Source organism: Leopardus geoffroyi, chromosome D3 (assembly GCF_018350155.1).
Source record: "Leopardus geoffroyi isolate Oge1 chromosome D3, O.geoffroyi_Oge1_pat1.0, whole genome shotgun sequence".
In the NCBI taxonomy this organism is placed as follows: domain Eukaryota; kingdom Metazoa; phylum Chordata; class Mammalia; order Carnivora; family Felidae; genus Leopardus; species Leopardus geoffroyi.
Genome location: NC_059339.1, coordinates 9094328 through 9119175, shown reverse-complemented (window position 1 = coordinate 9119175; position 24848 = coordinate 9094328). Strand labels below are relative to the sequence as shown.

Below are 24848 nucleotides of genomic sequence, written 5' to 3'. Positions count from 1 at the left end.
ATTGGTCCGTGGTGGACCACACTTTAAGTAGCTAAGGCCTAAATCCCAAACACTCAAATCCCTAAATTGCTTGTGCATCCCCTAACATTCCTCCGTGTCTCAAGGTTTTATAAATCCCCGAAGCAATTATAGCTTGACTCCTAATCACAAACACCTCAGAGTTTGCCGCAATCCATGCGGGAGACGTCTCTCACTTCCACTCTCCATGACTGCCTTGTCTTGTTCTAACTCTTATTCAACAAATACCAAGTGCCCACTCAATACCAGGCCTGCACCGGTGCTGGGAATATGGAAAGACCAATCCCTGCCTGATAGTCTCCTTCATCTGTCAGGAAAATGCCTAGAATCTGTGAGCTCCGTTTCCAGGTAGTAGCAACAGCAGATACTTAGGTAGTACTTAGTAGGTACAAGGGACTGTTCCAAGCATTTATAAATATTAACCCTTTTAACACACCCTAATCACTGGTCCAGTGATTAACTTCATTTTACAGGAGAGGACTAAAGTTTATGGAAATGAAGTCACCTACTTGCTAAGGATTATGTAACCTTGAAAATGAAACTATTTAAGCCCCCACAGGAAAAGAAAGTTAGATATTTGTGACTAAAGGATGCTCTTGGGTAGTGTCATGAACTTGATCCTGGCAGGGAAGAGTGGGAGTGAGTCAGTAGATACCAGCAGGTAAGTAGTTATACCCGACTGGGGCAGAGGCTTATATAATTTAGGACTCTTGGTTGTAAGCAGCAGAATCCCAACTCAAAGTAGCTTAAGCATAAAAGGGAAACTGTTGCTCACCTATCTGAACAATGCAGGAGCAGCTTCAGGCATGGCTAGATCCAGCAGCTCAAACAATATTGACAAGGTTTGATTTCTCTCTCTTAGCCCTGCTTCCCTCTGAGGTATTCTTCTTTCTCACCAGGGCTGGCTTTCCCAGGGTCGCATTCTCCCAGAAGAAAAATGACTTTTCTCCCCACCATGTTCATACATAAGTCACAGGGAAGTTTTATTGGGATGAAACCACATCTACACATGTACATATTATATTGTCCATGATTGCTTTCCTGTTACAGTGGCAGAGATTAGTAGTTAAAAACCACATGGCCTGTAAAGCATAAATGTTTACTATCTGCCCCTTTCCAGAAAAACTTATTTTAGACTGCAATAGCAACAATTGTAGCACTTAGCTAACATAAACTGAGTGCACAGCTTATACCAGATACAGTTCTAGGCACTCGTTTGTTTCTTCAAATACGCATTGAGGTGGGAAAACTAAAACTGAAGAGGTTAAGAGCAGTCAAGCTCAAGACCAGGCAGCCAGCAAGCAACAGAGCTGGGTTGTGAATTCAGTAGCATGACCCCAAATCCCATACTCTTAACAGCTCTGCTAATCAAACAAGGGTCTTCTGGAAGCTTCAGTAGGTAGATTTTCTAAATCAGGGTGTGATTTTCCAACTACTGGTTGGAAACACACCCACGCATGCATGCACACGTATTTTCTGAAGTATAAATGCTAAAGTGAATGGTGAATCCCACACAGGGTCCCCACTGCTCATGAGCTGTTTAGCGTTGTCCCATCAATGCTCTGATGGAAAGAACTGTCCTAATGAATCACTGGGGTCTCCCAGTGGACAGAGTGGCCCAAACCCCCATGAGCTGGCTTAGACTTCATGTCCCAGAAGTAGGGGCTTTAACGCTACTTAAGTCCAACATGAGTGCCAGCCCCTGCCCACCAAGGGCTCCAGGCAGGAACTCCAGTGATAAACCCACCTCTCTTGAGATGGGGTCTTACCAGGTCCCATCATAATCTAAGGAGCCCACGAACCTCTGATGTTTCTCATTAATTTGTAAAGCCCTGCCTAGGAAGTTGCTGAGGCAGCCCCAAGGATGGAGTCTTGTCTCCTGCCCTCAGTGGGTCATTGGGACACTTTGGGCTGGGGGGATAAGAGACCTTTACTGCCAGTAGAGACAGGGAGGCAGGGGTTGGTAGTCAGAGGCATGTCCCATATTCAAAAGAAAGTTCAGGGTTTCTTATATTCTTGCGTTCAAATTCTGGTGCTGGCACTTAAAAGCTGTGTGATCCTGACCCAGGTGTTTCCTCTCTTTGAGCCTCAGTTTCCCCCTCTGCAAAATCGGTACAATGGTAACCCCATTGAAGAGTACCTGTGACTTTAAGAGATAACTTATAGCAAGCGTTTGGCACAGCATGTGAAAACTAAGAAAACGGGCTTTGCGGTTAGACTGGCTTAGTTTCAAATCCTGTCTACGCACTGCTGTGCAACCACGACTTTGCTGAGCCTCAGTTTCCTGACCTGTATAATGGGAATCATTGCAGAACTTGCCTTAGGGGTTGTTGTGAGGATCAACTCAGCTTATGGGTCGTTAGGACTGACACAGTAAAATGCTCAGCAGCTTTAGCTTTTTTCTTTTTCTTATGTCAGATGGGTAATGGGACAAGGTCTTAACAAGATTTGAGGGAGGCACGTGTCACATAACAGTGTGAACACCCGATCATCATGCTTAAGAACTACGAAAGGATCAGCTCTAGCTTTTAAAGATTACGTTCAACCAAGGCACACAAGAGATGATCATCTTAGCAATGCAATGTACCTTTACTTTCTGAGCTAAGGGTAACAGAAACTGGCCTCTGGGAAGCCTGTCCCAGCCTCTGGGGAGGTGATCTACTGTTCCATAGCTCTGATGCTGGGAGACCCAGGCCCACAAATACCCCAGCTCCAAACAGCTCCCTGCTGCTAAGGTTTGGGGCCAGGTCCCCAGAGCAGACATCCCTCTAATGGTTTCTTGCATCAGTGCCCCCCAGGGCTGTGCTAACATAACTGATGGGGGCCTTCGATGCTCTGCTCAGGGCCTCAGAGCCAGGGAAAGGTGGTCTAGCTGGTCCTTGGACATGGCCAGGTCCTCTAAGGACACAGCCCAGGACTCACTTCCAGGCCACAGGACTCTGAGCTCCAATGGCCCACCACCCTGAAGAACTGATATCCCTCTGGGAGGCCATTTCAGATCTGCCATGGCCAAGAAGGAACCCTGGGCTCCTGTCTGCTCCTCACTCTTTCTCCCAGCATCTTCCCCATCTCAGGAAAAGGTGATACATCCATCCAGATGCTCAGGCCAGGAGCCCGGGAGGCATTTCCATTCATTCCATTCTGCCACATTAAATCACCTACCAGTGAGCCCCATCACCTCCACTTTTAGTGAAGCCCAAACCATTCTCCACCCCCACCCAGCCTCCTCCAGGCCATGTGCCTGCCCCCATAATACTGTTTCAGAGAGTTCCCTAATAATGCTTTTGGATGGCCTTCTGTCAGTTCTGTGGGTACTGAGTCAAAAACCCAGACCCCCCCCCCCCCCCCCCCCCCCCCCCATGTAGCTAAGGAGCCTGCACAGCTAAGTGTAGCTCTGTTCTCCCCCTGCACTTCCAACCTCCACTGGCTCTGGTCACAAGAGCTCTCAGTCCCAGAACAACCCTCTCTGATAAGATCCACACACATGTGCACATGCAGACACACACACAAACCCAGACACTCAGATATTCACAGGGGTAAAGAAGCACACACCCAGACACAGAGATAAAAACACACGTACCCAGACACATCCTACACTACCCAGACACCGAAACACACCTCACATCCAGACACACACCTCTTTCCATGGCAGACTCCTTATATTTCATAATCCATTAAATACCCCCTTCCCCTGCTGCTCTACCATGGCACGTTGTTGATTTGCTTTGTAGGACCACAATTTGTGATTCTTTTATTCTATTTGTTTATATGCTTCTCATCAGTTCCCCCCAGCCCTCTCCTAGACTGTTCATATCCTGAAAGACCATTTTTCTTTTGTTCATTGCTATATTCTCAGCACCCAGCATACAGTAGGCACTTTATAAGTATTGAAGGAAGGAAGGAATAATCCCTTAATCTCTTTTCTATTTTAATAAGGGGCTATACTTGTATGCTTGTCTATGGTTAAAGTGTCCTGGAAAAACAAATAAATGCGGAGCAGACAAAAGGGGGCTACAAGTTGAGGAGATTTACCATTCACTCTATGCTCATCTTTAATGTCTCAGTTTAAAAGATGATGTGTATATTGCTTATAGAGTAATGTATCCTTGAAAATTAGTATTTTAAAATAGGATACTCCAGGGGTTCTCCAAGCTGGCCCCGCATTCTGGCTCGAGAGGCCAGGCTGGGTTCCCAGGTGGGTGCTGTCAGCACCTTTCTGGGTAGGAGCAAGGGGTCCAAACATCAGTTGGGTTTGAGAGCCAGGGGTCTGCATGACTCGCTCCAGGCTTGAGGGGAAGGGGCTGGGGTAGAGGCCTCATGTGGGTCCCATTTCCTGCACCCTCTATCTTCATGGCCAGCCTGTGTCAAAGAAGGAAATTAAGTTTGTCTAGGGCTGGATGCTCCTGAAGCCACACAGCCAACTGTGAGAATCAAGGGCACAAGGACAGAGACTATAGTTTAACAGTTTTTCTAGACTCTTCCTAGGAATGGATGTTGAAGAGACTGGACTATAATCACAAAGCCTGTCCTCATACCTTTTTTAAAAATAGAAAGTTATCCATTACACATAGAGCCCTGTTCAATATCATAATCTCACCAAATTTCCCTTATTCTGAATGGTTTAAAAATATTTTGTAACAGGATTCACGGGGCTCCCCATACTGCAGTCTTGCAGCATCATGTAGGTTCTCCAGGCTTTTCAAATGGCTCTTCCCTCTCCAAATCCAGTTCCTTGCCCAATGCCAAGCTGACTTTTCACCCTGCTAAATCACATGATGACTGACTTTCACCCAAGTGTCTGATCTTAAGAGAAGACAGAGCTTTAGAGGAGGAGTGGGGAGGAGGTGGGAGAAGGGGAAGAGGAGAAGGAGAAAACAACCCAAAGGGGCCTCCAGTTGGTTATTTGCTATTTATCTTCTTGCCCCCCCACCAACACTGCTGAGTCTTTCCTATTTGTAGGGTGGAGAGAAGAGGGGATTGTCTCTGATCCTCTGTTTTCACCTGAGATAATTAAAACCTGTTTTCCTATTAACTGGTTCCACTGATGGCTTTCTGCCTAGCTTCTTCTCTTTGAACCTCCTTGAGTATGTCTCTATGGAATCATGTTGGCCCTCTGCACATCTCTACAGGGATTTGGTCTAATATCGGTCTTTTGAAGGTCCCATTTGCTTTACTGATCCCTGGACAATCTCTAGTTAAGACAATATGGCATCTTATGCCTAAGTTCCCCATAATGTCTGCAAGGACAGTCAGTGAATATTCTCCTTCAAATTTCCCTGGAATATCTGTAGCTGTTACTAAAGCCATGGATTACTATCTCTGAGTGACCTTTTCATCCTCTCCAGCTCCCTTCACCAGCCTAAAAATGACTTATAGAGATGGCAAATATAGCATTCAAGTGCTCACTGTCACCTCTCACGTCTGTGGCAGACATTACTAATGGATTGCCCATTTGGTCAGCTGGATCTCTACAATAGAGTTCAAATCAAATCAATTGTTACTCATCCCCCACCATTCCTTGTTCAGACACCTGCAAAAACCTTGAACCTGACCTTCTAACTTCTCCCCCCCGTCTCCTTTCCCAGAGTGATTGTTTTAAAAAAAACTTTTATCTTTTAAACATAAACCAGATACTGGCACTTCCCTATTAAAAATCCTCCAATGGCTTTCCATTGCAATTAGAATAGGATGTGCCAACTCTCTCCTGTGCTCAAGCCCTGCATGACCTGGCTTTATTGGGTATCTACTGTCAGCTTCTCCCAACCGGAATGTGAATCTTTTAGGGGAGGGATTTTGGCTACCCAATTGGAGGCAGTGGCACCGGTGCCTACAGCAGTGCCTGGCACATCAGATGTTTATAGACTGAATGGGACTCTCTTTTGCTGATCCGGAATGTGGTCTAAGAATCTTTCTCAATGTGACATTCCAGGAAGCTACTACAGCTGAATTCTCAGAGTTCGCATGCAAGATGCAACCTACGTTCAAAGCCTATCCGGGTGAGTCTACCCAGCCTTCAATTATTTGGGAACGAGGCAATGTATAAATAAATCATTTTAGCTCTCCTGACCAGTTTACTTGCTTTCATTATACGTAGAAAAAAAATTTCATCCTTTATTCTTTGTAGTGAAAAATGGTTTGATGGGGTCCCTCTGAAGGCAGGCACCCTGGGGAGTCTGTAAGCAACATCATCTATGTTTGAACCAATGCATCAATGAGGTTACAGTCCAGAGAAAAATGCTCAGGAAAGTCAGGCCATGTGCTGCTGCCTTCTTAGGACATCACCCTTCACAACTGGCTGAGTCACCACGATGGCTGGAAACAGGTCCTAAAAAATCTAAACTTCTGGAAGGCCCAGGAGTCCCAGAACTAGAGGAACCATTGGGAGGCAGAAGGAAAATCTTTCAAAACAGAGAGCCATGATTGGGGTGAGCCCTGGTTTCTCTGTCCAGGGACATTTTGGAGCAAAAGGTGAATATTTCTGGTGTTCCTGCCAGGTTTCTTGGGGAACGGGGATGCTGGCAGGAGGAAAAGTGGATGGAGGGAGAGAAGAGTAATTAGTGCTATTAATTACATCTCAACCACAGCCTGCGTTTCTGCCCCGGGATTAAAGAAACATTCATTTGGAACGACTATTAAGGTCTTAAATTCAATGCTTCACAAATCATGGCGGTGGAATGAAAATTCTTTCTCTGTAGGGACCAGGAGGCAGAGAGCAGAGAATTTTCTATCCAGGTTGCTGCAGCCCAGCTGGAAAAGCCCGGGCTTGCGAGCCAGGGTGGAAGATGGTTTGCTTGTTATTGTTGTTGGCGGGACTTTTTTTTTTTTTTTTTTTTTTTTGGTCTAAAGCTGCTTCAGGCGGGGACGTGTTCCAAATGTATAATCTAATATGCTATAAAAGTCACTAATGTGATTATACTTTTATATCATATTAGAGAAAATGAATACTAATTCAATACCAAACGCTAATTTGGTAGAACCCCAAATTGCTGAGAGACTGCAAAACATTTACTGGGCTGAACTTCCCCGGCTGATGCCTAAGAGTCGTGGTGCTTAGTTGCCACAACCGGTCTGTGAGTTGGGCAGTCAGAGATGTTGGGGTCTGCTGGGGTCTGCCATCTCCTCTGTGGTGGACAGATGCTGCAGTGGTTCCCCCGGGGAACATATATTCTGCCCCCTTATGGGGCACTTCTCAGTGCTCAGAGCACTTTTTCAAATCATAAGGAATGCAAATCCATTTGGATTTTTAAATTAAGCATGTTGTTCGACAGGACAGCATTGGCAGATGGGAGACAGGCTGCCTCTAAATCCGAGTCAAGGTTGGGAACGGCTTCTCAGAAGAAAGACTGCCAAGAACTATGTCCTAGGAACTTATATTAATGGCCAACATTTACTGAGCATTTACTATGAGACAAACACTGTTAAATGCTCTCCTTCCATTCAGTCATTCAACCCTCAAGAGGACCCTAGGAAATTGTAACCTTTTTTGTGCCCATTTGATAGATGAGGAAAATGCAAGTTCAGAGAGATGAAGTGACTGGTCTAAGGTCTAAGAGCTATCTGGCTCCAGAGCTGCATCCTTAGACACTCAATTGCTGCTAGGTAAGGAGTCAGGCCCACTGAAAAGACAGTTATATTTTACCTGCATTATCTCATGTTACTCTCGAGGCAACACTTGGGTTGATTTGTTATTAATCCTATTGTACAGATGAACAAACAGGTTCAGAAAAGTGACCTAACTTGCTCAATGTCACAAAACTACAAAGAAAGCTACAGACAGCCAGGATTCAAACTCAAGGCTGGCTAGCTCCAAAACCAGGGCTCATAACCACTGTACTGCAAACCTCCCAAATTCCCCAAACCAAGGCCACAATCCTCAAAAGAAGATCCCCGTGCCTTTCCCTGCCCACAGTGCTGTTCAGTATCCCCTCTCACACCAGCCTCTATATCCTGGAGACTTTTCTCCTTCCACTTCTGACCTGAGAGTCCATGGAAAGGCAGTTTGGGTCAGCTTCTAGAATAATTCTCATTCCCTGAAATCTCTCTTGTGGGATGCCTGACTCCCTGCTCCTCCCACACCTGTATCTCATGGGTACACTGTCCCATTTTATTATCAAACATCACCCACATTTCCCCCATCTTGGCCAGCCACATCTAGAAATGCAGGGCCAGAATTACGACGTGTCGGCTCACCTTCATAAATAATATTTTGCAATTTCCTTGTCTGGGGGCATGGATAAATTATTCTTCTGCATCAAGGTTACGATGATCAAAAAGGTGGCCTGGCTGGCCTTCCTCGAGAGTGGGGATAAAAAGGAGGCTCTGATTACATCGAGGCGCCAGGCTGAGGGGGGAGCCCCGGGTCCTAGGCATTTGCTTTGTGGCTGCACAATAATCAGATATCTGAAAATGCATGAACTCTGATTTTAAGGTCCTGCTGGAGAAGGGATTGACGTGACAAGCAAGTCTGACTTTCACATCATTCACAGGGGTTGACAGAAAGAGCCTTCTGATTAGAGTGCAGTTAGCACTGTTCCCTTGTTCCCTTCACTGAAAGCCCTCATCCACCCTGCCACAGTCTCTCTCTCTCTCTCTCTCTCTCTCTCTCTCACACACACACACACACACACACACCACAAGCCTTCTTTCTATACAGGGTGTTATGGGGCTGAACTGTGTCCTCCAAAATTCCTATGTTGGAGTACTAACCCTCATTGCCTCAGAATGTGATCTTATTTGGACATAGGGTCTTTACAGAGGCGATCAAGTCAAAATGAGGTCCCTAGTCCAATACGACTGACGTCCTTAGAGAAAGGGGAAATCTGGACACAGGCATAGAAGGAGAACTGCCTGGTGAACACAAAGATGGCCACCTGCAAGCCAAGGAGAGAGCCCTCAGAAGCAATCAACGCTGTTGACACCTTGATCTCAAACTCCAGAACTGTGAGAAAATAAATTTCTGTTGTTGAAACCACCTGGTCTGTGGTACTTTGTTATGGCAGCCTGAGCAAATGAATGCACTGAAACATACTTTAAAAAAAATTCAGAACCAAGATATCAAGTGGTTCCCAGTTGAAGGCAGCCATCAATAGTATCTGAGGCTAATTTGTGTTAATTATTTTTTAATGTTTATTTATTTATTTTGAGAGGGAAGAGAGAAGGCTGGCGAACATGAGCAAGTATGCACATGCATGTGTGGGAGGGGTAGAGAGCGAGGGAGAGGGGGAATCTCAAGCAGGCACCACACTGTCAGCACAGAGCCTGATGTGGGGCTTGAACTCATGAACCATGAGATCACGACCTGAGCCGAAATCAAGAGTCAGAGGCTTAACCAACTGGGCCACCCAGGTGCCCCAGAAAACCCAATTTTTGATAACCACTTAGAAACGGCCAGTGAGATGGCCAGGCGAAATCCATGAGCATTTGACGGCGGGAGTGGGCGTGGCCAGCCTTATGTGACTAGTAAGCCCACTAGGAGATCTCCCTGCCCTCCTAGGGAAGGCCTACAGCACCAGACGCCTCTCTGGCTGGCCGTCAGCATTGAGGGCTGGTGACAACACAGCCTCCCCCTCCCCACACAAGCTCATGACACCCCCTCCCATCCAGTCTTAGCAAGATGGCACCAGGCTGTAGCCTCCCCCTCTGCCGCCTGCTCTCCATGCATCCAGTAGGCGCCCAATTCTCACTGCCCTCCCAAATCCGGACGAAACTGCGAATTCTCCCTGTCAGTGCTGTATATCACTTTGAGATATATACCATATTAGCAGAAAGAACTGAATTATATTGCATTCATGATGCAATTAAACACTTCACTAGGAATCAATGTAAAACTGATGAGGCCTGAAAGTAGTGCATATGGCTTAGAACATTATAAAACATTACCTTCACTCAAATCCTTTTCAGTAGCAATTTAAATCTTCTTACAGTTACTGCTGCCAATGGTAAACCATCTACTGATTCATAACAGTGCATGGTAACGAATGAATTTTTTTAAAAATTTATTCAACTACTAAATTACCCATGAAACCGGAATAGCTGACAGGAGTAATCTGAATTATTATTAGCTCTGCAAGTATTCTGCATTAGCCAATTTAAAACCACGGTTCTCAGGCAGGAACCAGTTAGTACAGCCAGAGTGTTAAATGACTGCAATAGTTCTTCATTTTACTGCTGCTTACATTTAAAGGTCAAGAGATAAAAATTACATATGACTCCAAACATAGGAAGGGTGTTTATCTTTTTCTACAAATCGGGTCAGTTGTAAACTTTAAAAAACATCTGAGATGCAACTGTATAAACTCAAAGGCCTTTCGAATATTTGGAAATCAGAAGGCTGGGGTGGGGGTGGGGGTGTTTCTTCACCCTCTTCCATCACTGCACATAAAGATGACATACCCCTCTTCTTTGTGGTCCTGAAACTTGCTCCCCCGCCCCCTCCCCTGATCTATTCCTTGTTCTTCCTCTCTGACCTCCATATGCTCCCCACCTCCTCCGAGTGCTTGGGCAGCTCTGGAAGGATCTTGAAGCCACAGAGAAAAAAGTCACAGGAATGGGAGCTCCCTCCCCCACCTAAAGGTCACTTGGTCCGGCCCTCGGCCTCCCACCTGAGGTGCAGCGGCAAGACTGAATTTTCCAGGGCCCAACCCCTTCTCTAACTGCCTTCTTGTCCACACCCAGTGCCTGTTGGTTTATTCCCCCTTCAAAAGCCCAAGGGAAAAACCAAAGTGAGAGAAATAAATAAAGAAGCAGCTTTCTTCAGGAGTCCAATGTTATCATGCATGACTAAACAAGGACCATAAAGCACAAGCTTGTTTCTTCCCATGGCTCAGGCAAGATGGGCACGTGGGTTTTGAGCTCTGTAGAAGGAAGGGAAGAGCTAAGCAAGTTCAAGGCATAATTTTATTTTTTTAATTTCCTTTCTTTGGGGGAAGTTTTTTTTTTTTCCCTTTAGCCACCAAGTTAATCTACGCTCACTATAAAAAATTCAAATGATGGAAAAGCACACAAAGAAGAAAGTTTGACAGCCCAGTCTTTCCACTCTGATTCAGCTATCAATAATGATTAAGCACCTACTGTGTGCTATGCCACTGGGGCTACAGATAGGAACAAAACCATTGGTCCACTCTGGGCTTTTCTCTATGCATCAACTGACATGTACATTCACAGGTAGAATTATTCTCAAAAACGGGATCCTATTCTACCACTTTCTTTATTCATCCAACAAAGTGTCCTGGCACCTTTCACTGAAAGGCTATAATTCCACTATGTGCATGTATGGACCATGTATGGACGTACCCAGGCCTGTGTGGACATTTTCCTGCTAATATGAACCATCTTACAAATGAACAATGCTCAAGCTACAAGTAAGGGTGGGCCAGCCTTATGCCAAAAGGGATGTTCAAGCTGTCTGGGCAGTTTAAGGGTGAGGGGGTGCAGGCAGTGGGGGGTCCCCTGTGAAAAAAATCTTTTTAACAGGCAAAGAAAGCATTAATGCCCCCCCCCCACCCGCCCCAATGATCTTTTGTGCACAAGCTAATTTCCAGCCACTGATGTAGCTTTAAAATGTGGGCTCTCACAAGCCTGTGAGCAGCAGCTTGAACATCTGCTACTTGCAGGCTGGCGAATCCACCTTGGTGAGAGCGACGGCAACTGTCCAATATCCTCTGTGCTGCCAAGAGGCCCCTGTTAAACCAGTGGGTTTAACTGGGGTGACCTTGCCCCATGGGGGACATTTGGTAATATCTGGAGACATCTTTGGCCATCTCCCTTTGAGGGGTGGGAAGTGTGTGTTGTTGGCATCTAGTGGAGGGAGACCAGGATGCTGCTACACAACCAACCCAAAATGTCAAAAGTGTCAAGTTCAACTGTGCTTTAATCAAAGTGTGGGGCAGTCTAGGTATGGTTGAGAGACCGGGTTCTGGACAGACAGACCTGTGTTTTCAAGGCTCAGTTCAGCCATTTGCTAGCTGTGTGACCTTGGACAAATGTATTAACCTCTCTGAACCTCAGTACAGTCCTTAACTACTTGTTAACAGTATCTACTTAGGGTTGTTGGGAGGATTACATGAGATATTCTGTGTTAAGTATGCAGTGCCGTATCATTTATTATCACTAGTATAATCAGTAGTAGCAGCGGTAACGAAAGCAGTAGTATTTTTATTGTAGTAAAATACACATAACATAAAATTTACCATTTTCAACCCTTTTGAAGTGTACGGTTGAATGGCATTAGTTGTGCAGCCATCACCACCATCCAACTCCAAGACTTTTTCATCTTGCAAAACAGAAACTCAGCACCCATAAAATACTGACTCCCCAGCCCCTGGCAACCACCATTCTACTTTCTGTCTCTGTGAATTTGACTCCTTTTGGGTGATAATCATACAGTATGATACAGCAGAATCGTATAGTATCTATCCTTTTACGACTGGCTTATTATACTTGGCTTAATGTCCTCAAGATTCATCCATATTACGTTTGTCACGATTGCCTTCCTTTTGAAGGCTGTATAATATTCCACTATATGAACAGACCACAGTTGTTTATCCATTCATCTGTTGATGGACACTTAGGATGCTTCTAACTTTTGGCTACTGTAAACAAGGCAGCTGTGAAAATGGGTGTAGAAATATCTATTCAAGTCCCTGCTTTCAATTCTTTTGGGTGTATATACAGAAGCGGAATTGCTGGATTATACGGTAATTCTATTTTTAATGTTTTGAGGAGCTGTCATACTGTTTTCCACAGCAGATGCACCACTGAATTGGAAGAAGTACTTTTTAGGGACAGGCCAAGGATCAGGTCCTGGGTGGAGAATGTGTCTAAGGATCTGCACCACCCAAAAGTCTCACTTAACCAAGCCCTACTGGATATATCACCTTTCTGGACATGTCTACCTGGGCCTTTTGTTTCTTTTTTTAAGTTTATTTATTTATTTTGAGATAGAGGTGGGGGCAGGAGGAGAGAAAGAGAACAAGCAGGGAAGGAGCAGAAAGAGAGGGAGGGAAGGAGGGAGGGAGGAAGGGGGAGAGAGAGAGAGAGAGAAAGAATCCCCTGATGTGGGGCTTGAACCCATGAACTGTGAGGTCATGACCTGAGCCGAAATCAAGAGTTGGACAGTTAGTCAACTGAGCCACCCAGATGCCCCTACCTGGGCCTTTTACACCTTTGGCTGCAGTATCTCAGGGGTCTTCTCCAGGCCAGCAGCTATGCCTCTCCACTCCTCTGCCAGGTGACCACCCCCCCCATGACAGTCTTGTAGGTGCTCAGTTCCAAGTGGGCACATTGTCTATTTTCATACTGTCTCCTCTCAATGCCAGGGTCTGTTACCAAACCTGGCTCCATGTGATCTAGGAATCGGGGCCCCCAGCCTCCAAGAGCTGGTATCAAGAGCTGGGAGAGTGAGAGGGCCTTAGGCTTTTGCTTAGCCCCTCACTCCAGATGTGGGTGTGCCAGGGAAGAGGGGGCTTCTCTGGGCAGAGAGAGCACGGTGGAAGTACTTCAGGCTGTGGGGACAGACACAGTGAGTGGATCATGGGGGCATAAACCCCAGGCATTTTTGTGCTGCTCTGATCAGGCCACCTTCCCAGGGAAACAGAATGCTAGGCCTGGGAATCAGACAGATCTGGCCCCAATGCCACCTCTGTGAGCATAGACTAAATTGTTGTTACACCCTGGGCACTCTGTAGATAACTCGCATAGTTCACTTCATTTATAACTCTCATATCAGCCCTGGGAGACCAGAGCTATTGTCAGCCCCATTTTATAGAAGGCAAAACTGAGCCTCAGGGGGCAGAAGCAATTCTATCAATGTTGCACAGAATTGTTAGTGGTGGAGCTGGGATTCAAACCCAGAGGGGGTGAGTCAAAACTCTGATCATTATACTAGACTTCCATGTAGCAGTGAACTTGTTACTGACCCTGACTGTAAAATGCGATGATAAGAGAAGCCACCTGTGGCAAGCATTATAGACTGCTCCCCCAAAAGTTATTCCAAACCCCTTCCCCTTTACCACCTGCACTTGTTTGCTAGGGCCGCCACAACAAAATACCACAGACTGGGTGGCTTAAACAACAGAAAATTCTTTTCTCACAATTCTGGAAGCTAGAAGTTTTAGATCGCGGTGTTGGCAGGGTTGGCTTCCTCTGAGGCCTCTCTCTTTGGCATCTAGATAGCTGTCTTTCCCCTGTGTCTTCACATGGTCCTCCCTCTGTACATGTATGCTTGTCCTAATCTCCTCTCCTTATAAGACCCCAGTCACACTGGATTAGGGCTTACCCCTATGATCTCATTTTAACGTAACTACCTTTTAGGTCAAGGTAATTACCTATCTCCAAATATAGCCACATTCTGAGGTATTGGGGGTTAGGACTCCAACACATGAATTTTGAAGAGACATAATTCAACCATAACACCACCTTCTACCAGAGAATGGAAAGCTACAGGGTCTCATTTCCCAGCCTCCCTTGCAGCTACACGTGGCCAATCAGAGTCCTGGACAACGAGATGAAAATTAGATGTCCCTGAAGAGGGCTCAACTTCCTGAATTCAAAGGTAAAATCTTCACTGTAAGAAAACCTTTTGCCCTCTGTCCCTTTGGCTTTCCCTTTTTTTCCTTCCTGGCCTGCAAATATGAGACCTGGAGGGGAAGAGGCCATCTTACAGCTGTGAAGGGGGAAGCCAACATGGTGGAATGAAAAGACTGAGGGTTGCATACCTGTGAACTTTGTTATGTGAGAAAAACAAACCCTCAAGGTGCCCTTTAGTTGGTAAGTAGATAAACTGTGGTGTACCCAGACAATGGAGTATTATTCAGTGCTAAAAAAAAAAAAACCCCAAAACTATCAAGTCATGTAAAGACATGGAAGAAACTTAATGGCATATTATTAAGTAAAAGAAGCCAATCTGAAAAGGCTACATACTGTATGATTCCAACTATAGGACATTCTGGAAAAGGCAAAATCATGGAGATAGTAAAAAGATTAGGGGTTAGGGGTTAGCAGGAGGGAAGGATGAACAGGCAGAGCACACAAGATTTTTTAGGGTGGTGAAAATACTCTATATGATATTCTAATGGTAGATACATGTCATTGTACATTTGTCCAAATATACAGAATATACAACACCAAGAATGAACCCTGATGGAACTTGTGGATCTGGGGTGACGATGTGCCAATGTGGGTTCATCAAGTATAACAAATGCACCACTCTGGTGAGGAATGCTGATGTGGAGGGGACTACACATATGGGTGGGGCACAGAGAGCATATGGGAACTCTGTTCTTTCTGCTCAATTTTTCTGTGAACCAAAAACTGCTCTAAAAATAAGGTTTCTTTATTTTTTTATTTAAAAACATTTTTTAATGTTTATTTTTGAAACACAGTATGTGTGCATGAGCAGCAGAGAGGCAGAGAGCCTGATGCGGGGCTTGAACTCATGAACCTCAGGATCATGACCTGAGCTGAAGTCAGCCGCTTGACTGAGCCACCCAGGCGTCCTAAAATAAAGTTTCTTAAAAAAAAAAAATACACCCATAAGTTTAAGGCATCACTGGCTGAGTTTCCAGTTACTTGCAGCTGAGTGCATTACTTATAGGAATAGCCCTTCAAGGACCTCACAATCTAAAGAGAGGGATCATAAGGCAGAACGGGCACCAGATGAGTCACACAGGCCTGAGAGATGTGAGCTCAGTGAAGGTGGGCTGGTCAGGTAAGACTTCCCGGAAGCAGTGGCTGTGCTAGAGCAGAGCCTTGAATGCCAAGTCACTTTGGACAAACAGCCTCCATCAGGGATGCCAGGCAGTCACCAAGGAAACACAAGGAGATTTTGAGCAATAACTCATCAGTCAGTCCCCAGCTGGACTGGATGAAACCCTCAAGAAGAGGAATCACGGGAGATGCTGATAGAGAGGGAGACTTAGAGAATATGTCTGCACACACATGCCACACCACACATGCTGGGAAGGTGGGTGCTGGACAGCTGCTTAGCACATGTGTGCACATCGATGGAGAAGGCATCAGGTGCTGAGGCTTCTGGAAGAAGAAGTGGGCTCCAACTTGGAAAGGAGGCATTGTCTCTTTAAGTGAGCATAACACTGTATCATCCTTTCTCTTCCTATTTTGGGTTTTATTAGCAAAGCAGTACAATGTTTATACTAGTGGGTATTACATTTGCCAGAACAATTACAGTATGACAAATGGTACATCAATGTAATCCATCAACCTCGCCAAGACAGGAATCCTTTACTCGGGACTGCCATTAATTCTGCGCTCCCGTCTCTGGGGTCCTGGGCCCGCGTAGCCATGACAACGCAGATGACGCCTGGTGTGAATGCTAGACCTCTGTGAAGGATGGGCACCTCCTAGGTGCACTGGAATTTAACCTCCGACACCCGCATATTAGTCTACTTGGAGCAAGAAATTAGAGATTGGGGCTGGAAAAAAGCATGGCACTTGGGGGAAGGGGTGTTTTTTTCTCCTTCATCATGGTGCAGTGTCTCAGAAGGGGAGAGGGATATACAACTATGGCTAGTGTGGCTCACCTGTCACTGGTTGCTGGTTACGAGCCCCAAAGCCAGGAGCAAATTCAGACCGAGATGTGTCAAGTCTCAATAGCAATGGCAGTTTTAAGGAAAGGGAACAAGGACTCAAGGTATAAAGACAATGAGCATTTGGAGAGAGAGAAGAAGGGAAAGTCATTTTATGATTTATATTGAAAGCCTCAGAGATTCTGAAAAAGCAAACACCTATCTAGGCACAAAGAAAGACCGTTTGATGTACAAAAGGCCCAGATCTCCTCTGACTGGTGAACTCTAGTTCCAAATGGTTGGTACATAATTTCTTGACCCTGGGCTCCCTCTACCTCCCCCATCTGTGGCTTCTCAGAGCAGCTAAATCCCGACGGTTACACATGCCCTCAGACAAGACTGCAGCCATCATCTGCAAATTCACCAGGAGTTTCAGACTTCCTCAATTCATCCCAACCGGCAAATTACAAGCTGGGAGCGGCTTTATAAAATATGAAACGGCTGCTGTCAGTTTTTCCATCAGTTCTACATATTTTGCTGTTAACAAAAGGAACCGATAACCACTTCTCATAAGGAAAAACAAGAATAAAATCAAAGGCCCCTAATGGAGACAATCTCCAAAGTGCAACAACACAAGCCCATTTCTTTTCTTTCTTTTTTTTCCCCCTTCCCTGACAAATCAATCTGGCCATGGTCCAAGGATACAGGCAGACAGACGGAGCTACCTCACCTGTTTTATTAAGCCATTACCAGAATCATTTTATTCCCATTTATAATGTTCAATACATGGTCTGAAGACTTTTCTAATATAGTAATTAGATGGAACACTAGATAGATGGATTAAATTGGGACGATATTTTATGCCATTGTACATTGCTTTACAATATTCTGCCTGGCTTCTGAGATACCAAAGTGTGAGCGTGTATATATAAATATATCCCTTTTATTCTAGATGGGAAGGCTGTACTTTGCATGTGGCTCATCTCAGTGTGAGACTTCCCATTTGGAAATCTGATGGAAATTTATGAATCCATGATAGAACTTGCCGGGAAATCCATCCTACATTCTGTCCCCCTGCCCCCAAGCTAAGGTTGCCCAAGCATCACCACCGTTGCCATGGTCACTGCAGCCAACATTTACTGCGTAAGCTTACTACATACCAGGCATGGAGCTGAGACCTTGACATTTATTAGGAGGTCACATAACTTGGGGAGCTCAAGGACCCAGACTTTGAAATTTCCCAGAGCTGGGACTTAAACTCTGCTATGTACTTGCTATGTGACCTGGAGAAAATTACTTTCCCACTATGAGCCTCAGTTTCCCCCACCTGAAAGATGAGGATAATATAGGTACCCATCTCACAGGACTGTTCTTAGATACTTACTTAGATACTTAGATGATGCTTACTTAGCACAAGGCCAAAAAGAGAGCAAGTCCTCAATAAATATTTTTATTATCATCTCATTTAGCCCAAGGAGATGGTAACATGCCTCTTTTACAGATAGGGAAACTGAGGCTTGGAGAAAGAAAACACTTAACCTGGGTTATCAAACAAGTGGCAGGCACAGGTATCTGTGTCCAGAGCCTGCTCACTTAGTAATTACAAAAGATGGTTTCCCTTGCAGAGCGCCTGGCTGGCTCAGTCAGTAGAGCGTGAGCCTCTTGATCTCAGGTTCATGAGTTTGAGCCCCACATTGGGTGTGGAGCCTACTTAAAAAAAAAAAAAAAGATTGTTTCCTTTGAAGAGAGAAGGAAGGACACTTCCACCAAGACAAGTGTGTCTGTGTGTGATTGGGGGGGGGGGGGGTGGAGATCATTGAACTAAGCGCACCTGAGCCCTAATTTGTACCTAAGATACAGGTTTAAGTTATGATTTTGATTCTAAGGATCTAAGAAATCAAGGCTTGGCAACCAACAAAGAAGATCTCCCTTCATGTAATACCTCCTTTCATCTCTTGAGATGATAAAAATGAAAATGGAGAAATATGTCCCACAGGTGTCACACGATCCTACTCACTTCTCAGGCACTGTACCCACGTGGGAAAACTGAGCCATGGAAGTCAAACCTGAAACATCATAAAAAGATATGATGCCACTTTATAGAGGAGAACACTGAAGCTCAGAGAGGAGGTATAACCCACCCAAGGTCACACAGCTTTTGAGGTCACTTCAGAGATCTCTGCACCCCTGGAGCCCCAGCCAAGTATGACAAGAACTGCAAATTCTCACAATTCCAATTATGCACAAAATCTCCACCCTAATCCTGCCCTCCTTGTTCCCCTAACTTAAGACCGTCTCAGGCTACCTGTGCAGGGGCTATATTTAGCTGTGGTGGTTTGGTTTTATTTTGTTTTTTGTTTTTGTTTTTTGTTTTTGTGGGTAAATAGAGACCATCAACTGGATGAAACCTATTAATATGAAAAAGGAGGGCACACCCAGCCACAAAGCTGATAGCTGACTACTTCTGAAGACCTGCCTTCACCATGGTCGGGAAACTAAAATTACCTTCTGTATACATTTTTCTGTATCAAGAGGGACTTCTCAATTTGACAGGTTGTATTATAAACCTTTTTTTTTTTTTTTTTAAGAAAAGCCTCAGTAAAACTCCAAAAATCTCTTTGCTGCCAGCTCAATCTACAGTATTGATGGGAAAGTGAGACTTGCCTCCATACCAACTGTCCCCGATCAACACAATCCTGTACTTGCTGTTCTTGTTCCTCTGCTCAGGGAATCGGGCCCCTCGAAAGCCCTACATGGGTGCTCGGAAGTTGTTGAGTACATTTCCAGCTCACCCCAACTCTTCTGCTGCTTTTGTAAGCACAGCTGACAAAGACCATTTCAAGACTAGAAAATTTTCTACAAGGAGCAAGGTGAGGGACAGGGAGCTGAACCAGAATGGGACGAAAAGAACAGAGAAGTCACTGGAAATGCCAAATACTGACACTTACTCTAGACTTGCCTCCAAGACCACCTCACTGCTTCTCCCAACTCCTGTGTTCATATTTCCATTTTACATTTAAGAAAATGGGGGTTCAGAGAGGTCAAGTGACTTACCTAAGGTCACACAGCTAATTCAAAGCAGAGTCAAGATTTGAACCCAAGTCTGTCTGATTTTGACACCTAGGACTTGTAACTATGAACAACCCTTCAGCAGAATGAAGGTGGGCCCATGCCTTTAACACAGTAGGCAGTTTCCTACAGGAAACCATTCTTCTCAAATCTTATCCTTTTGAAATGACCTTGGGAAGCTAAGCACTGTGGAAAGAATGGATGAGCCTGTGCAATGCTTATAGCCATCCCTTTGTTTATCCACTTTGTATAACAGATTTTCTTATATCAGGTTTTCTTTGCCACAATACAAAAGCCTCCCAAGGAAGGAGAAGCAATCCGGCTGGTCTTGAGATGAGTGGGGGAAACAGATCAGATAAAGCCGGGACCTCCCACTGCCACAGAAGAGCACCGTTGGAGGATCCAGAGGCTTTGCCCCAACGCAGAGCTTGAAAGGCAACAATTTCAGTAACAATGACCTCAACAGCCAATATTTCTGAACATAACCCTGCTGCTGAACCAGGTGTCCAGGGGCTCCTTTCCTGGATCACTGGGGTCTCCCAGGGATGGGAATTTCACAACTGCCCAGAGACCCACTATATAGACTGTTCCTTCTGGAGTCTGACTTTGGTGTTTCTTGCTAGTGAAGAAGTGAAGCCAGACTTCACTTCCTTAGAGAAATATCCATGGTGATGACATTTCTTTATCTTGCCTACCACATAGACGCATGAGCACTGACCTCTTTACCTGGAGGATTCCAAGGGGTGTGAGGACATTCCTGCATCTCAGGAAGGACTCCATCCCCTACCTAGGCCTCCAATGCTAGGAGTTGTCCTTGACCATCGCTCTCTCTTCTGTATATCTGTCACTAAATCCCCAACATCCTGCTACCTAGACATCTCTTGAATCTCCCCATTGTGCACCCCCATCCTCACAGCTGTCTTCACTGGACCCTTTACAATCTCTCACCTGGATCATGGGCCCAGCTTCTCCTTGGGCTCCCACCTCCATGCTGGGCCCCTCTAAACTCTTCTCCATGCAGCAGGCCAGCAAATGTCAGTCATTTGTATAATAGTCTTGTTTGCCCCAAGGAGATAGCATCATGCCCATTTTACAGGTGGGGAAACTGAGGAAAAGGCAAATACTTTATCTGGTTCTTGAACAAGAAGTGGCAGGCATAGGTGTCTGTATCTAAAGCCTGCTCACTTAACCACAAAGAGTATCTCCCTCAAGGAGCAGAAGGAGGGATGCCTCTACCAAGATGTCTAAAATCTAAATTCCCTTCTAAAATCTAAAACACAGTACTACTTCCTGCTCAAAACCCAGCCATGGCCCCTACTGCACTCAAGACAAAGTCTGGGCCACCCATCACAACCTCATGGCCTTGCCCACCTCCCTCGCCCACTGAACCCCTAACCTGACTTGACGCTCCACCTCCACGACCTTCTCTGGGTATCTCACCCCCAGGCTCTGCCCGTGTAGTTCTCTTTGCCACAAATGCCATTTGCTATTCTTTTCTTACCAGGCTTGCAACGTCCACTCTCTGTAGCCTATCCCAACCCAGGGAGGCAGAAAATGTCCCAGCACATACCTCTCTCTTTTCTGCTCCCCAAAACCTCTCCACTCTCCTCCTACCAAGCACACTTGGACCCCTCAGACCAACAGGATCCTTTTCGTCTCTGAAGAGAGCCTCCAGTTGACAAGAAGGGATGTCACATCCACAATTTTCTGTGATCCTAGAAAAGAACCCTAAGAAGTGGGGCCTATCTTTTTTTTTTTTTTTTTTGGATGCTTATTTATTTATTTTGAGAGACTGAGAGCATGTGCATGCAAGACAGAGGGGAGGGGCAGACAGAGAGAGGGGAGAGAGAGAATCCCAAGCAGGAATTCTGACAGCGTGGAGCCTGACATGGGGCTCAATCCCATGACCATGAGATCATGACCTGAGCTGAAATCAAGAGTCAGACACCTAACTGGCTGAGCCACCCAGGCATCCCAGATGTGGGGCCTATCTTATCCTCATGTGCCCCATGTGGCTCAGGGAGGCTGACAGCCTGCTGGAGATCACACAGCACTGAAGACAGGACTTGAGCCCAGACTGAGTTCTGTCCTGAGTTAGGTGCTCTACAAACAGAACCTGAGGTGGGGATTCTTATACAGATGACTCATGGAAGGAAGACACTCAGAAGGAAGCTGGAGGGAGTGAGGGAGGCAGGCAGGGGCAGGGGCAGAAGCTGGGCAGAGAGGTGGGTTCAGAGGGGGAGCTCTGAAGGGTGAATGGTACCATAGGACAGTCCTGCCTGGAAGGAAGAGGGCAGGGCTGTTGGTCCCCTGAATCAGTTGGTCAGCCCCCAGAGCGGGGTGGGACAGAACGTGTCTGGGCAAGCACTCCTGGAGGCTGAGAATCCCCTGGCAAGGAAACAGCAGGGAGCTACCATCAGCCAACTCACCAGCAGCTGGCAGCACTAGCTGAGGAGGGGAGCTGGGGGGCACCACCAACACCCCCCGTAGATCTGTGGCCCTCCGGCTTCCAGCCGAGAAGGGTGGCAGGGTTGGGGATTCCTAGCCTAACCCAATGCCAAACAGCAGTCCATCTCTTTGGAAGGAGCCCCTGGGGGCTACCGTGTAGAAGTGAGGTTCAGAAAGGTTAAGCAGTCTGATGAAGGCCACACAGTGTTTCATCCCATTTACCACTGAGCCATGACCCTCTGTGATAACGAAGGGCTGACAGGCAGCCTCTCTGTTGTTCTTCCCGTTTCCCTGCCCCTACCCATCGCTCCCTCCCTATCTTCACGAAGCTGCACCTCCCCTTGCCCACTCCCCAGGCTCCCCAGCGCCTGCCCGGGTGCTGGATGGGAACAGTGACACCTTGTCAAACAGGCTTTTGATAAATGCAAATCTCTCTTAATTTGAATTTAATTATCAATGAAGTGAGCGACTCCCAGATCGCTTCTCCCCATCAGAAACTGGCAGATACATCTGTGCACAGAGCGAGACTGGCATCTGCTGGTCCTCATGCCAAGCCCCTCCCGCCGGCCAGCCTGCCTGGCTGTGGCTGCTGTTAGGGGAGGGGAGGAAAAGAGGGGTGCAGGAGTCCCGGCAGCTGCAGCCCCAACCTCTGTGGCTTTCTATAGCCCAGGCTAGAGCCTTTCACGTGGGTGCCCAGGGAGGTCAGGACACTTGTCTCAAATGTCACAGCAGGGCTGAACCCAGGTGACCTGACTGTATGGTATGGTGGCCAGAGCTTGTTCCACTGGCTGGTGGCTCCACACCTCATTCTTGCCCTGGCCCCATTCTCATCCACAAACGAAGTCTAGAGAGCGGGTGCCAATCAACAATTACCGTATGCCAGGGAGGTCAGGACACTTGTCTCAAATGTCACAGCAGGGCTGAACCCAGGTGACCTGACTGTATGGTATGGTGGCCAGAGCTTGTTCCACTGGCTGGTGGCTCCACACCTCATTCTTGCCCTGGCCCCATTCTCATCCACAAACGAAGTCTAGAGAGCGGGTGCCAATCAACAATTACCGTATGCCAAGCGTTGTACTGCACCTTTATTCACACTAGTTCCTTCCATCCATGCAAAGCAGCCTACGGGGCAGCCCTATGGGTGCCGCAACAATCTCAACATACAGATGTGGAAACTGAGAAGCTGAGCGCCAGCACAGGGTCTCCCAGCCAGGGGCACAGAGCCTGGGCTCTCACTGTGTCATGTGTATGTACCTGACACGTGGGGCAGACTGAGAGGGCAAGGGGATGGTGGTTCTGAGCAGAGCAGCTCACATTGTGGTCAAGAGCCCCAAAGCAGAATCTGCGCCTTAAAAAATATACCTCATTCAAAATCATAATGCAAACAGCAGTACCTATGCTGTGGCATGTGTTACAGAGATGAACTCACTGACTCCTGTTAGCAGGCCCATTTTACAGACGAGGAAGCAGAGGTGCCCAGAGATTGGGCACCTTAAAAGTTCAGCGAGTTTTAAAGCCAACAAAAAATACAAATCTCTCTGCACAAACTAGGAAATCCAGATGAATCAAAAATAATGATCACTTAAAATCCACCACCACCTATGAGATTTTCTTCAGAATATTCTAGAAAAAAAAAAAAAAAAGTGGAGGGAGACAGTTGGATAAACGAGACCAGAACAGCAGGATGCTGATAACAGTTGGTACTGGGTGACTGGGACAAGGGGATTCATTGTATTTTTTTCTGTTTCTGTGGATGTCTAAAATTTTCCACTATAAAAACTTTTGAAAAATCTCATCACCCAGGAACAACCTCTACTGAAGTTTTGGTGATTTCCCTTCCAGAATTTTCCCTTTCCCAAAGTGATGGACTTTAATTCAACTTGATAATAACAACAATTATAACAATATCAGCAGAATAAGGAGGAGGGCAATGGGACTGCCTTGGACCAAAGTCTCTCACCTCTGGCCCTGAGCTGCCCCCACTGCCTTAGTTTAAGCAGGGGATTTTTTAAAAAATATTTTTTGATGTTTTATTTATTTCTGAGATAGAGAGAAAGCACGAGCTGGGGAGGGACAGAGAGAGAGAGGGAGATAGGAACCAAAGCGGACTCCGTGCTGACAGCAGAGAGCCTGATGTGGGGCTTAAACCCACGAGCCACAGGATCATGACCTGAGCCAAAGTCAGATGCTTAAGCCAACTGAGCCACCCAGGCACCCCTTAAGCAGAGGATTCTTAGACCAAATCCTGACCCCCTTCCCACCCACCTGGGACTTTCCACCCACCTGACAGCAAAAACCTGCAAATTCCTGCATTGCCTTCAAATGTGTTGGCTCTTGCCCTGGATGACAGACCTCCTGAAAAACAAGTGCTGGGTCCTGGAACCAGATTCCGGGAGGTTAAATACCAGCCAGCCACTTACTTGCTGCGTGACCTTGGGCAAGTCTCTTCTCTGAGCCTTCCACACCCACCTGTAAAATGGGTTAACAACTGTTGCAAGCTCAAGCGGTCACTGTGTCAATTAAACGAAATGACACAGGAAAGAGCTCAGCACCTTCTTCCCGATGAGGACTTGATAAAGTTCCTATCACTTTATTTTTGGATGCAAAACTCTCTGACCCCACTGCCCTTGCAGCTTTGCCTGAGGCCACTCAATGCAGGCCTGCTCCCCTCACCACCAGACCTTGGCTGTCCTCAGCTCTGGCAAGGTTGGTGCACCTGCCCTGCTCACCCATAAATCCATGGCCCCAAGCTGAGCTGCTGATCTCCTCCATACACTTACCTAGTCCTCT

The 24848-nt window shown here is 46.3% G+C and overlaps 1 protein-coding gene and 1 non-coding gene across 8 annotated transcripts in view; both read right to left on the bottom strand.

Annotated features, from left to right (window-relative positions):
• Positions 1-24848, bottom strand: part of CUX2 (cut like homeobox 2) — a 283465-nt gene that overhangs the window by 151324 nt on the left and 107293 nt on the right. The gene's annotated exons all lie outside the window — the stretch shown is intronic.
• Positions 2431-2534, bottom strand: LOC123588640. Its single transcript, XR_006707954.1, has one exon. It is a non-coding gene; the product is annotated as a small nucleolar RNA U13 (small nucleolar RNA).